Source organism: Neltuma alba, unplaced genomic scaffold (assembly GCF_004799145.2).
Source record: "Neltuma alba isolate B1F8T4 unplaced genomic scaffold, ASM479914v2 tig00006435_pilon, whole genome shotgun sequence".
Lineage (NCBI taxonomy): Eukaryota > Viridiplantae > Streptophyta > Magnoliopsida > Fabales > Fabaceae > Neltuma > Neltuma alba.
Window position 1 is genome coordinate 3,163 of NW_021634465.1, and position 11,703 is coordinate 14,865.

General features: G+C 32.6%; 1 pseudogene; it reads right to left on the reverse strand.

The window, feature by feature from the left end:
• Positions 1-425: 425 nt before the first annotated feature.
• Positions 426-4,454, reverse strand: LOC114750400 (UDP-glucose 4-epimerase GEPI48-like; annotated as a pseudogene).
• Positions 4,455-11,703: the final 7,249 nt, after the last annotated feature.

Sequence of the window (11,703 nt, forward strand, 5' to 3'; positions counted from 1 at the left end):
AAACAAATCTTATGTTTTTTGCTGCAAATTGGAAAACAAATCTTGGTTTGCGATTGAGCTGCTCGCATTGACATCGAACTTTTATAAATGTTGGGTTCAATTGCCCCCAAAGTTGGGCTAAGTATTAAGTTTGGGCTCCGTGTTAATATAACTATTGAATTATTTTGACCAGGGCAATAATACGTACGGCTTTCCAAGCATTGGAATTTGCTGAATATTAGAGCCTCACAAGTATCGGAATCGATGCTCTAATCTCTTGTCCTTGATTTTGCATCATCGTATATCCAGACGATGTTTGAAGAACAATTTACATGAGATGCTCATATTGTTGCTGGGGGAGGGAATCGTCAGTGGAAGAAACAACAAAAAGAAAAGTGAAGGTAAAGTAAAAGGCGAGTACAGAGTTCTAACTTGAACATTGGTCATGGCAATGTAACAGTATGAAGTTGTTAGTCATATTCTATATATAAAGTTGTATAGTTTAGATACACAGGACAGGATATGCTGTCATGTTTCTATAATATGACTACCCTCACTATGACGCCTGTAAAAAGGAACCTAGAGAAGCCTTAATTACAGTGAGCTACTACTTTATTTTTCATGTAACTAGAAAACAATATGAATATGCTGACTTTAAATTAAAAATAAAAGAACTAAGGGATTCCTAAATTCATATCGCCTATGATGTGACTGGATTCACAAAGAGAAAACAAGAATATGTATGCAACTAAGTTAATTGGCGGACTCCTGAGGTTCATAACCAAAAGGATTTTTGCTGGCCCAATTCCATTGATCACGACACATCTCTTCAATGCCATATTTTGCCCTGCAAGGAAATCAACGCTGTAAGAATTTGAATAAATGAAGCAAATCTTAATGATCAGTTCTATATAAGGAAAGGGAAACATCCAAAAAATACTAGTATTTATTTAATATGTAATCAAAACTTACTTCCATTTTAGTTCCCTTTCTGCTTTCTCTGTAGAAGCGTAAACAATTTCAGCATCACCAGGTCTTCGGCCAGCCATGACAAGAGGAATTTTCTGGATAACAAAATAATTACACAGATTAATGATATAGAATAAGAAGGTTTGAGATGCTTTAAGTTTCAGAGATGGAGCAAAAAACTTTTCCTGGTCATACTTAAAAACATGAAATTGAATTGGCCAAAAGAGCATGAAGAGACTAAGGATTATTTTGTATACATAAACTATTTTGGGACATAAAATGCAAAAAGAATTCAGAAAAGAATTCAGAAACTGAGAAAGCAGCTATGCTGAGCCTGTGGCATGCAGCATAAATTCTCAGCAAGATAAAAAATAGACCATGAATACAGGAAAAAAATGGTTTTAAAAATAAAAAAAATTGACAGCAAGGGTTACAGTGACTTCAAAACAAAAAATATAAGTAACATAACTATTAGTACTACCTTTCCAGAGGCTTTTTCGAAAGCTCTAACCATCTCCAAAACTGAAGTTCCCTTTCCTGTTCCCAAGTATACACCTCACAGCCTGTATGAAGCACAGAAATTTAATTATTAATTAGGGTACTTGCTGGAAAAAAAAAATTAGGGTACTGAAATTCTGTGGCTGATGATATTTTATAGCCCCCCAAACCGTAAAAGATAAAGAGAGGGCAATATAATATACCATTCGCCTACAGAATTTAACATTATTGCTGCCGCAAGAGAAATGACAATCTGAATAGAACCAATTATAAGAAGACATAATTTTGGAGTAATACCTATATCAGGATCCTTTAGTTTACGCAGTGCAGCAATATGGCCATCAGCTAAATCAACAACATGAATGTAATCACGAACCTGAGAAGTAAGAAAACATTCATTCTCTTAGATACTCTATGAAGACGTGAAGAATCAGATCCATTATCAGAAAAGGAAAACAATAAGTGCCATCAGTGACTAGACAACAGAGTCAGAACATACACCAGTGCCGTCAACAGTATTATAATCATTCCCAAAAACAGTCAGTGCAGGGCGTCTGCCAACAGCTACTTGCTGAACAAATGGCATGAGATTATTTGGAATTCCACGAGGATCCTCACCAATATTGCCGCTCTGATGTGCACCAACAGGGTTGAAGTATCTCAACAATATCAATTTCCATTCAGGATCTGCACCGTAAATGTCCCGGCAAATATCCTCGATGATAAGCTGAAAACAGAAACTTTATCAGATCTCATTACTAGTTTACAAACAAGCGTCTATGATTTAGTCACCAAAACACTAAAAAAAACATTGTGAAAGACATGAAGTCTTTATTCCCAGTTTCAATTCCCAAAAAAATATAAAATAACAGTTTCTTACTCATACCTTGGTTCTCCCATATGGGTTCATTGCAGAGAGAGGGAACTCTTCTGTACATGGAACCACCTTTGGCCAACCGTATACAGTAGCTGAAGATGAGAATACAAGCTGCAATATATTCAGAAATAGGTGTTCAGTACTTTAGTCTAATCATCAGACTGCACAATATATAAGCAATCTCACACGAGCGCAAGACAATAAGGTTGCAAGACAAGCAGGCGATTAAAAGAAGTGCAATCAAAACTTCATCCCAGAATAGCTTGGTGACACTCTCTTCTGCTTGACCTATGCATCAGTGAGTAGTAACTGAATGACTTGATAGTTTAACACTATTTTTTCAGATTCACGTATTCAACCTATTCAATGACCAGTAGAACAACTTCATTTCAGATTTACCTCTTTCCATAGCGAGAAGCGACATCCACACACAATTCAATATGGTTGCAGCAAACTGGAGATATCATGACATGGCATCGAAATTTAAATATTCATACATAATCAAGTATTTGTACTGCATACCAATACGACCAATCGGAGGGAGCATGCAGTAGAAACAAGATAAAAATAGCAGTTGCAACTAAGTCAACAGCTTTTATATTTAGCAATAAGATAGAATTTTGTAAAGAAAAACAATTGAAAAACACCACAAAGTCAACCAATAAAAATGGACGTAAAATTACCTTCTTGCAATATGGGCAGCCATTACTTCTAGAAGAGTAATTGTACCAATCAAGTTGTTGTCATAGTAGAGTAATGGTTTCTGCACACTTTCTCCAACAGCTTTCAGGCCAGCAAAATGTATAACAGCATCAAATCTAAAAAGAAAGTTAGAGATCATAAACAACTAGTGGCGATGGAGTGAAAGTATAAACAAACATTACCAAAATAATCATTTTGAACAAAATCTTATGTCACAATCACTAATACTTACTGTGTGGAAGAAAAAATTTTCTCAAGAGCAGTTCTGTCCCGGAGGTCTACCTACAATGGGCAAAAAATAAAGCAACAGTAGCAATAGGTCAAAAATTCACATTGAAATATAAGACATGCAAGACGTCGTTTGGACAATAAGATATGAAATTAAGCAATTTAACTGCATGTTGTTCATGTTTAACACTGTCAGACTATTTTATGCAACTGCAATTGACAGTAGACTCATTTGAGCTGACGTTTTTATAGGGAAAAATTACTATTAGCATTCATTAATTCACAACCACTTAAGTATAATAAGTTATTGAACAGACCAAATGTGGCCTAAATGTAAAAGCAAGGTTTGTTTTGTCAAAAAAGAGGAAAAAGGAAAAGAGAAAAGAGAAAAGAGAAAAGGTTAGCGCCAGTCAGTTTAAAACTCGGCCAAACTTGAGATAATTGCATAGTTGACGAAGTCAACAAATTGGGTCCGAGAGAAGAAAATTATCAAAAGTGTGCCTATTTAAATTAGTTTAGTCGCAATAAAAAACGCCATAAAACAAGCTTGGATCCAGAACCGGAAGGAGCGATTCCCCCTCCAGACTCGCAACAGATCAAAAAGCACTACGAACTGATAAAGCCAGAAACCGTAGGGAAAATATAATATCGAACAGCCGACATCTCTGAATCAGTAATGGAAAGAACTAAAGCACAAAACTTTTGGCTTTTGGACTAGCGGCAATCACAACGCAACACCCAATTGAGCCAATTTAATCAAATTCAATCCCAACATTCAAAATTACAGCAAGAAGCGTGAACCGGAAGACCTAAATCAAGCATTAAGCCTGAAAGAATCAGCCTTAGTGCATAAGTAAAAAGCACAGGATGTAAAGAAGCCCATGCAAGGAAATCAAGCAAAAGCGCGTAAGTAAACAAGAAAGATAGAAACCTTGTGAAAGGAGAGATTATCCTCGAATTCAGCGGCGAGTTCCCTGACTCTATGGATGGCAATTTCAGAAGAATTGTCAAGATTGTCGACTACAACGACCTTATAGCCGCCGAGCAAGAGCTGAAGAACAGTATGGCTGCCGATGTAACCGGCACCGCCGGTGACGAGAACATTCTGGGTCGCCATAATAGAAGGTGAACTGCGACAGAAAGAAGAAAGGGCCAATGCAGAGAGGAAAAGAATGAATGAAGGCTTTGAAATCACAAGAGGAGCCGGGAAGAGAGGGGAAGTTATATATAGGTGGCGAAGCTGAAGACGCGCGAGCACATCTTCATTCGGAGAAGGCGAGAATTATGTGACACGTTCATAAAGGTGAAAGATAAATAAAATTATAAAAAAAGAAATAACTTTAATTGAAATTGAAATTTAACGCTTTCGGGAATATTTAATGGGGGAGGGCAACAGATCAGCCACGTGGATTTCCAGTGTGTCCGCTTCGCATATGGCGCTGGAACTCTCTTTCTCTCTTTCTCTCTTTTCCCGAAATTGCTTAGACCCCAATCACTGTCATTACGCTAATTCGGTTTTAATTGCCCATTCCCTGGTCTCTCTCATAAGGACCAGACCTTTAGGACGCTATGTGACCATTTAGTATTAGGATTTATTTATTCATTCTGCATCGTTCCGTCACATTAATTGTTTATATTCTGTTAATAATTTCTTCGTAGATAAGCATTATTTATTCCGCAAAAGGCACATAATAATTTTCTTCGAGAGTAAGTTCCGGAGAAATTAGTACTTTCTGATATTTCAATGATAGATTACTTGAATTTAAGATTCCGTCCAAGTATATTATTTTATCTGATACAAAAAATATGTTATTTTATCAACAAAGAGACTCTTTAGATATTGCATAAATACTAAAACACAAAAACATTTTTTGGGGTGCCAAAGAAACATAAAAAAGACATATTTGATTTTAATCATCACCTCTTTTTTTTGTAACTGAATTAGAATTTAGTGAAATATTGATAGTATGATCAATTCCAAGAAAAAAGGGAACTATTTCCAGGTCCTGAAAATTAAGTCATAACGAAAATTTCAAAAACGCTATTTATATATGCTTCAATTTTTTTAAAAGAAATTTATGCATTTAACCAGCTCCCGCTATGATACTTAAATTGCATTTGCAAATTCTTTTTTATTTTTACACAAATTATTATATTAATGTAATCATCATTTTTATATTTATTTGCTTTTATTAAAATTACGAGTATAATTATTATATTTTTAAGCATTTTCATTTTTCACTTCGAAAATGTAATTTTTTAAATCTTAATTTATTCACCTTTATTATATATTAGCAGCCTAAACCTCCCGCATTTTTGGTTTCATCAGTCAAAAGAAAGATGAACTTTTGGCTATATCAAAAAAGAAAAGAAAAAATGAAAAACGAACCATTTTGGCCATTGCACGGTGGCGTAAAATAATAGCCAATCAGTTACTGTCATAGTACTTACTAGTCGACTCTCGAATTCTCCACTGCGAAACCGTTACTCCATTTGTGGTTTGGTAGAGTGCCACGAGTCGAGGAGTAGGGTAATAGCATGGACTTGAGATCACCAGAGCACAACTTCGTGAATTATGTGATGCAAATCCCAATTTAATGATTGGGTTATTAGAAACAAGAAAACAAATATCGGGTGTAAGTTTTGTTTGTTAGCTCTGCGGTTATTATAAAATGCGAATAACGAACGGTGTCTATTGGGCATTGGCCACCCTTTCATTAATTAAATTAATCTTTAATTACAAATACTTTCAGCATGGAATCATTCTTGATTCTTTCCATTTATACTTATTTAAAAATTTTAAAATAATACAGTTCCTGATTATTTGATTCTTTTTTTTTAAAATGATATGTTATTGAACGATGCGTCAGGATTGTTATTATCAAGCGTTACTGATTTATCAAATTTATTCCACAATCTTTCTGTTTTAAGATTAAAGTAACGTGACTCATCATAATTATAGAATATATTAATTAATAATCCCCGATTCGACGTATTTAATTTTAGACGCATGTGCTCTCTCATAAAAGACTAAGAAATATAATACTAGCCTTAGAATCTTAACATGATTTTTTCACACTGTAAAGTCGATTATTTTCGGATCGGTAATCATGCCGAAGATTTTTTTTTCCCAGTGTTAGTAAGGTCAAGTAAGGCAATTTAATCTTTGATTAATATAAAATATAGAATTTATGTAATGCACCGATTTTGAGATTTGCCTAAGAAATTACAAGTGTTTTTATGAGGATGTTATAAGCTATTCTCGAGTCTCTTTTCTTAAAATAAAAAATAATTTTACTTTAATGCTTTGTTTGGATAGGAAGAAAAGTTGAGAGAGAGAAAAATGAGAGGAGAAAAAATAGAGAAAAGGAAAAAATGAAAGAAAGTTATGATCATCCATCTTGTTTGGATAGATGAGAGAAAATTAGCATATATCTAAATGACTAAAATGTCTTTTATCAAAATATATCGTATTTACAATTAAATTAAATTAAGTATTACAATAAAAAAATTATACCAACATTAGCATCATCAAATAATTTAAAATCAAGTTATTTGGTTTGTATATATCTTCATATTATTATATTTTAAAACCAAATTATTTAATAAAAATATTGTTTTAAGATGAAAAAAAAAGTGAATAACTTTTTAAATATAATAAAAGAAAATAAATATGGAGAGAAAGAGAGATGAGGGGCAGTCATGAAAGTCTTGTTTTCCTTCCCAAATCTCTCCATATATGGAGAGAAAATGAGACATGGGGCCCACCTTATTTTCTCTTCCATTTTTCTTTCCTCCTATATTTCCTCCTATATTTTCTCTCCTATTCATGCAAGAGAAAACTTATTTCTCCTCATTTTTCCCTCTCTAGTTTTCTCTCCTCCTAATTTTCTCTCAACCCAAACAAGGGGTAAAGGGGAAAAAAAAAGGGATAACATCGCAGAGACTGATGTGGATAAGAATCATCAGAACAGAAGAAGATCACCGAAAAAAAAAATTAAATCGAATCAAATTACTTGGTTTGGCAATTTTTTACCTGCTAGTTCAAGGCAACGTTGGCTTCACTCGGTTTTGGAGTTAGCTTGGTTTGATGCTTGTTTAGCCGTGTGAAATCTGGATTGTTCGAGGAAAATATTGTACTTTTTAATACATTAGATTTAATTCTACATTCGATTTTTAGAATTCAAATTCGTATTTATAAACTTGCGAATTTTAAGTTCATGTTAAAAATAGTTTTTTCAATCAACGCAGCAATTATTTTTTAGGATCGATTTTCTTGAAATATAACAAAAAAAGTCTAAAATAATACTCTCTCGGTTCTAAATATATGGGTCTTATATTTAGAATCAGAAAAGTATATAGTATCCGATTGACATGCAACAATATGAAGTGAGATTCAAACACATTTAGGCCTAAATTAGATTTTTTTTTTTCAAACGTGTTTTGCATTTGCACAAACTCAATGTTCATATTTAAATAAGAATAATTCTTTTTGGTTTGAGTAAGAATAATTTTACCAATAGATATTGATTCTAGTACCAAATCTTGAATTTAAATATGTGTGAATGTGTAAAAAAACTTTTAAGAGGAGAAATTATCTAAGCAGAAAACCGCTTAAGCAATTCATGACTTAATTAATTGTATATATTTATGTCATAAGCCTCACCTCACGTTAATTGAGCGTATGAATGCAAACACTAAACAGGTATACATAAAGAATTCGATAGCCGTGGGCGCACTCCTCGCAAAGATTGGATGGTAGAATGCGAAGACTCTTCCATAAGTGTCTCCATAACTTTGTGAGGGTGCTTTGGTCAGAAAAAAGTAATGACTTTGTAATATAATAAGCGTGCCGCGCCTGGAGAGATACATATCACGGCGTTTTTCGTGCCCTGTTCGGTCAAAAGCCGCCTGTCTCGTGTCGTCTTCTTCACCCAGCCTTCTATGCGTCATCAATCGCTTCCTGAATTTTCAGGAACTGCATTCCATCTTTTTTCCTCTCTCTCTCTCTCTCTCTATGTGCATATAGATATATATATATATATATAGTTGAAAATAAAATTTAGACCCTTATTTAATTTTGATCATTATAATTTTAAATTGTTGGTTTTAATTTGGTCTTGATAGTTTTATAATTTTTTCCGTATGAATTTAACAAACGACTTCTTTATTTTGAATGATTTTTTATTTCTATACTTGACTTGGAATAAGTATGTATGAATGCAGGGACTAAAACCAAAATTTATCCATCAAACTATAAAGACCAATAATAAAATTAAAATTTAATTAAAGATGTAAATAAAAATGATCGATTTAGAACTGAAGCTTTAACAGTTGGAGGTATAACTGTTATGAAATTAATGTATAAAGACTAGGGTGAGACTTGTATAGTTTGTTGATGGTCAAATTGTATCACAAATTAAGTTTATAAATAAGCACTGTGCATGGTCCTAATTAAGTGTGATGAAAGCCCATTTAAAATCACGATCATAAGTACTTATAAATAAATTTTATATAAATTGAAATAAATAAAAAACATGTTTAATATATGCCGGGATAAAAAAAATTTTACACATTTACTTGTTACTCTATAAATAACGCTTGAAAAGCTATTTATTAATCATTTTAAATTTTTTTAAAAAATACGTACAATATGCAAACTATCAATATAAAATTTAAATTTGAGACCTTATTTAAATGTAATGGGTGATGCTATTATTGAAATAACCTGCCCATTGTGAGAATTTACTTTGTTATGTGTGGGTTGGGCAGAGACGCTAAGGAAAACTGAAAAAGGATACCCGTGGAAATGATGAGGCGAGGATACCAAAGCTTGCCGCCCAAAAAGGCTATTTGGATTTGAAAACTTAAAAAATAAAAGTAAATTAGTAGGTTCGTGGCCTTGACTTTGGAAGAAGTTTGAATTGAAGTCAGTATCGCCGTCCCTAAGTTAGAAGGTGAATACTGCTTGACTTTGCTTGGATGACTAGCCAAAGCGAACGCGCTTTTATCTTCAACAATAATAAATTTATGCATTCCATGTTCACCGCCCAAATTGGATCTCACCCTCAAACTTCTACGGATTTACATTTTCTTGGCCTCTCCTTTTCCTCCTTCGTTCCTTGATAAAGTAATTACATTACAGAGTAGAAGAGATTAATAATTATTTTTATCTTAATTACTTATTTTTATCTCTAAATGATAAACTTAGCTACTTATTTTTATCTTTAATTGGAGTGATGGTATCATAATTTTTTTTCATATAAAGTAATTATATTATAAAGTATAAGGGATTAATAAGTCATATATGAAAACACATGAACCAAAAAGCAAATAAAATCTATATATTATATAAAAATTATTATTATTTATTTGCATGATATCTTAAACATCAACTATCTTCAATATTTCGATTAGGATGCTTTTCAAAAAAAAAAAAAAGTATTAATCATACATAAAAATTTATGACGAGATTTATGTGTAAGAATAAAATAAAATCAAAACAGGACTTATGGATAAGGATGGAGGGGAAGTATATTAACAAAATAATTCATGTATAAAAAGATAATATAAAATAAAACAAATATAAATGAATTTGATTGAACATTTTGATTGGAGCTAGTGAAATCGATGTGTCACTCCCAATCCACTAAGTAATAATTTATCAAATCAAGAATTTGGTTGATAGTGGCCAATTATAATGAGCCAGCTTTCCACTTCAAACCTGCTTTGTCCAATAATGTAATAATCAAATCAAATAATTAAACGAGAGAGACAAATAAAAGAGCGGGATAAGGTGATGTGATACATGAGGGACGGGTGGAGAATGACAAGCAACTGTTAAGCATTGGACCGTCAATGAGTGGATGAGTCATATGGGAACGCATTCTTTTGATGACAAATCCAATTCCCTCTCTTTCAGGGCAAAACAAATACTAACTGCCATCACAACCGACCCCCTCAAAAAGCAAGCGGCTCCACGCAATTGTTGCACCGGAATTTGAGGGAACTTGAACTTGTGACACTCTTCTTTTTTTGTAACATAAAATAAATAAAAGGGATGGCCTAGAAAAAGCCATGCGATAGGAGATGATGGGAGAGTGGATGCTTGTTTGCTTGTCCAGCTCAGCTTAATCGATAACAAATCGCCAATTAAAAATTTAGAAAAAAATTAATCTTTTGGTATTTATAATTTTGATACGTTTATTACTCAGTCCTTATATTTTGACTCAATATAACTCAGTCCTCATAGTTTTGACTCGGTTACAACTCAGTCCTGGAAGTTTAACTTGCTACAACTCGGTTCCTATAGTTTTATTCATTTTATAATCAATAACAAATCCCCAATTAAAAGTTTATTTAGAGGATGGTCCCTAAAATTACATGAGGCGGTATTTTTTTTTTCAGAAGAAATTAAAAACGCATGTGCAATGGTCACCATACCCTTGATGAAAAATGTAATTATTTTTTTTAATGTGCAAGTTGGCTTCTCCAATATGCAAATAGCTCCCAGCATGCGCAGTTACCTTCCCTCTTTCCCCTTTATTAATCTTTAACGGTAATTTGGTCTTCTGCTGTCATATTTATTTACACCAAAAGACCTCAGACATGTATAAAATCGTAGACATGGTTATCTGAATAAATTTATCATTGGGAATTTATGCCTAATTTTTCTTTTTTATAATATTGGTTAAAAAGAAGAGGAAGAAACCAACCTTTTACAATGAAAGAGATTAGGTAACGTTTGTCCTGCAATATTAATGCAGTTGTGACTTCTGTGATTTTTTATGAAGCCTTGTTTATATAATTTTTCTTGCTGCTCTCAAATTAGGTCGCCACGGGAAACCTCTCCGAGAATGGTTAACCAACCCATCAACAACAACACATGCGACATTCATAAATTTATCTATACTCGGCGCACAAATCTACATTAGCTAAGTTTGAAATACATGAAGGTTAAGATAAATCACATAATTCAAAAAGTATTCATGCTTTTAAATGGAATATCTGACTTCATTATGCTAGTGTGTCAAAAAAATTATATAATTCGACTTTTAATTTCTAAAAGATCTTCGAAATATAATACATTAAACAATAAATAATATCTATATCTTAATAGGATCTCAAAGACGACGCATATTTCATATACTGTTAACAATACAATTTACTCCTTTTGTCCTATTTATAAAACATTTCTAATATATTTTATATATAAAAAAAATCTTAAAATGTATTAACTCTTTATTAAAATATAATAACTTTTTAAATTTACCCATATTTAGTATATATACCTTTTAAAAAAGATAATCATCTACACTATAATAAATGAATGAAGAGATAGTACATTTATACTAAAAATTTAATAAAATAACTTTTAAATAAGGTTAAAAAAATCTTCTTTCTGTCTTATAAAATAAGACTAAGAGTAGTGCTTGCTAGGCTGCTCATAA